Genomic DNA, 4,590 nt, shown 5'->3' with positions numbered 1-4,590 from the left:
ACCCCATGGATCTGTCTGCACTTCCAGTTTTCTTCCCCCAAATCAATGGAACCATAAATAGAGTCTTAAATATATTAAAATTAGGATAGAAACTAATGTAATGACTGAAGAATTGTGTATATCTATCAATATTGGGAGGAGCAGAAGGGAATGTGTGATGGCGTAAATTAAAGCCTCATCTGATGCTGGAGGTTAATAGATAACATCAAGTTGATAAATCAAGATGGAGTTATAAGAGCATATAAATTAGAGACCTGGAGGCAACCAACAGAATTTAAAAACAGAAACAAAAAGAAATAAGATGGTTGCCTTTGAGCGGTGGAGCTGCAGGGTCAAACAAGAGTCCATTACTTTTCATTATAAACACTTCTATAGTCCTTAAATTTTTTAACCATCATAGATTCCGTACTCATATTTTGCACTTGCCGTTCCCTCTACCTGGAATACACTTTCCCTAGACGTACTCATGGTCGACTCCCTCATTTCTTTCGGGCCTTCTCCGAGCATCTTTTTTAAAATAGCAAATCTCTCCCCATCCTATGCTTTATTTCTCTACACACCACTTATCACCTTTAACATTCTGTACAATTTTTCTTATTCTTTTCTGTCTTCTCCAATTATGATGTAATTGCCATAGAAGCAGAGCCCTTGTTTTGTTCATTGGTAAATGCTAGCACCTGAAACAGTGACTGAGACTGTTGATGACTACATGAACAAATTGTGTGTGTGTGTGTGTGTGTGTAAAATTAATGACCAATAATTGTTTTAGAAAAATTTTTTGCCTGTTTGTTTTTTGTTTTGTTTTGTTTCACATTGAGCTAGCTCTTGGAAGATTAACTATGCCTGAAGTTTTCCAAATGGGTTACTCGTTTGTGCACTTTGTCCTTCAAAGATTCCTTTGAGTTCAGCCTAATAAAGCATCAGTCTGGTAGAAGTGCAGGGAACCAATGTCGCTAGAAAAAAGGAAAAGAAGTTCCTTGGCAGAACACTTCTTTACCCAAGTGGTCACAGTTTCCCCAGTGTGTCACCCAAGAAAAGAATCTTTAAAATGAGGGCAAGCTCCATTGAGAAATGGCATAACTGAACTAATACAACATCTTAGCAAGTGGTAGATGTTGTTTATTTTCTTACGATAAAACTTTTAATTATTTAAATCTGAAAAGCTAGAGAATTAAAGGTTAGACAGGCTTATTAATGTACAGATCTTTTAGATAAGAGAGTCTAAAAACTGCATCTTTCAGAGAATTTCATTATACTCAATGTGCTCTTATCCAATTTCTTCTGAAAAGACAAGTAATTCTTCACAAAGGAATCCGCAGATATTGACAGCACCGAAAATACCCACTCTCTTCAGTCTCTCAAAAGACTTCATCTGCAACTTTACTGGTGAGTCCTCCCACCAATGGGACTAAATCACTGACACAGTTGAGTAAGTAAGACACAGAATGCAGAGTAAGACATCTCAGTCTGAGTTCAAGACCAAGCCCAACGCTTACTATGATGTGACCTTGGAAAGACCTCCCTGCTCTGGGGACTGGTCCCTTCAAGCAGCAATTTCTTCATCTCTATGACATGAATAATGGAACCTACTGCAAAGAGTTGTAAAGATTAGATGGAATAAGGCATGTAAAATGCTTGCCACAGTGCCTACAGCTTAGTAAGCATTCATTAAGAAATGGGAATTTTTATGATTGTTATTTTTATTTGGTAGCTATGACATTTTGTAAAGTTAAGAAATGTCTCTCAAAAACAAATAAATATTAGATTCTAAATTTGATGTTATATCCATCACTTCACCAATACATTCCCTGAAAATTGCCAATCCTTAGAACATTTTTAGTAAACATGTTTAAGCTTTAATTATCTTTCTCTTCCAGAATAGAAGATATACCCTTACTTTTGACTCAAACAATTTTGCCCAGTATTAGTAGACTTGTACTTTGTTGAAAAAACAAGTGTTATGGTCCCTTGTGTTCTACTGCCAGTTCTCATGCTGTATCCTTTACAGTTTAGAATAATTAACAGATCTCCATCCATTGACTACCATTTTCTGGGTAATGATTAGATTCTAAGATGACCAACATCTATGTTTGGATTTCACCAAGCAGGCCAAATATTACTCAAGAGCTTGACTTGACCAGAAATATCTAAGAGAAAAAGGCCACCTCTTGCTTTCTCTTTCCGGGGGCAAACAATTCAGGTTACCAGCCAAGTCACTGACTAGACAGAGACTCAGATACCCTAGAATAAGGGTTACCAGATAAAAGAAGAATGCCCAGTTAAATCTGAATTTCAGAAAAATAAATAATTTTAGTATAAATATATCCCAAATATTGCATCATTACCTGAAACTCAAATATAATAGGTGTCTTATATTTTTATTTGCTGAATCTGCCAACCATGCCCAGAGTATAGAGACAATCACTAACCTCCCCGCTCTCCATCCCCCATGGTGCTATCTCCCCTACAAAATTTTGAGTTTCTTGAAGTGAGCCCTGCATCTTTTGGTCCCTGTGCCTGGCACAGCATAGTTGCTCAATGACTGTGTCATGAATGAATGAATGATGCATTAAATCTTTGAGGACTCAGTGGTGGGTCAGGCTTTCAGATTGTAATACCTGTACTACTGCCCTGAGCCCAGCAGCAGCTTTACCCCAGCTTTTAATCCTGTATTTGTCCTGACTCCCAGCATCCCTGTGGACCGAAGAAAAGGCAGGTGATCTGAATTGTAAAACCAGACACTCCAAAGGTGATAATAAACAACGCAAGAGACTCAATAGGGAATAGAAGGGTCCATTGTTGATAGAGCTGGAGAAGGGGCCATTGTTGCTTAGTTCCATCATTGCCAACCAAAAGTATCCATTCTCAATATGGCCAGATAATCCAGCTTTTCAAGTGAAGACAGAAATTTTTGTATTTATGTGAAATCCTCCAGGTTTTAATAACAAACGATTAATTCAAAATTGTTTTATTAATACTCTATGGCCAAATAAAACACATCTGCAGGCTGGATTTGGCCCCCCAGCTCTCAGTTTATATCTCTGGACTTTGTAACTAAATTTTCTCTCTCTACAGAGTTTCTGCTCAGTTTATAAACTATTTTGATTTAAGTTATTGCTGTACTAAATATGTAACTTGAAGGCATCACACCACTTTTGTGGCTATTTAATCAAACTAATTTTATTTATTTATTTATTTTTGATTAATTTTTTTTTAGAGTGACATTGGTTAACTAAATCCAATAAATTTCAGCTATACACTTTAACAGTAAGGCATATATATGTTTACACTGTGTGTTCACCTCCCATAGTTAGATTTCTTTCTGTTACCACATATTTGACCCCCCTTACCCCGTCTACCTCCCCCCTCCCCTCTCCCCCTCCCATCTGGTAACCACTGGTCTATAGTCCATGTCCATGAGTCTCTGTCTGTCAAACTAGTTTTAAAATAGTGCTAAAGAGATCAAGGACAGAGGAGCAACCATCCTATTTTTAAAACAGAACATTTCACTCTCAGTATTGACCAGTCTTCCCTGAATACTCATGTCATTGGTTACATAAAGATAAGAAAGGGGAAAAAAAAAAAAAGTACGGATGGTGCAACATAAACCATCTCAACTCCTGGAAAGCCCACCCAGAAGATGATCTTTCAATATCATGAAATCATGTGTGTTGTTACCTAGAACATAACGTTTTAAAATATTTAAACTACCCTAATGAACCATTTCAAATCCAAAAGTTCTTTCTCCATACTGTGCTGTCCTTTCATTGTGGTTTTTATTATCTCTATTGCCTATTTTCTAATTGTAAAAATACTTTCATAGTATCCTTCAGCTTGTTGAGCTCAAATATGTGGGTTACCAATTCTATTTTTTAGTCTGTTGACTCTCCCTCATAGAGTAATTCTTCCTTATGAATTGGTGTTTTTCACTGTAAGCATATTTTTAACAGGGATTCTTTTTTGTGGGGAGGGGAGTACCTATGGAAATCCCATGTATCCTGTTAAAGAAGTGTTGCTACAGAGAGATTTCATATTTGTTCCTACAAATTTCACTGAGTTGTTACCTTTTTTATGTCTTTAGATTGAAGATTCTGGGACTACTTGGATAAATACACACTTGAACTCCACCTACACAAGTCACAAGACTGAGTCTCCGATTTCTCAAGGGCAGAGAAATGTTTTGGATCACTTCCCTAGGTGAGCAGACAAACTCATTTCACTAAAGGTACAGCCCTTTAGGTATTCTCCGTGGAGGGGTCTCAGGGATCTTCTTATGTTACAAGAGTCCAAGGCCATACCTTCTGTCCTCAAATGAACGTAAATATTAACTCCCCAGCTACTAGCCCCTTCAGTCTGTTTCCAGACCTGTATCTTCTTGAGCCATTGTGACATGAGATTATGAAGTTACACATCTGGCTTCACATTCACTCATCGGTTTTGGCACCCAGGAAATTCTCTTTCTTTATTTTTAGCTTTGCTATTGCATTTAAATTTTTTATTACAATATTTTGTCCTGCATTTACATGTTCTTGGAGTGAGGAAAGAAGATAACACAGGGTAGGTCAGTAAGCCATATAACGAAAACCCAGG

The sequence above is a fragment of the Pteropus vampyrus genome, unplaced genomic scaffold (genome assembly GCF_000151845.1).
Source record: "Pteropus vampyrus isolate Shadow unplaced genomic scaffold, Pvam_2.0 Scaffold68, whole genome shotgun sequence".
Lineage (NCBI taxonomy): Eukaryota > Metazoa > Chordata > Mammalia > Chiroptera > Pteropodidae > Pteropus > Pteropus vampyrus.
The sequence above is the reverse complement of the archived record's forward strand: the minus strand, read 5'-3'. Positions refer to the sequence as shown.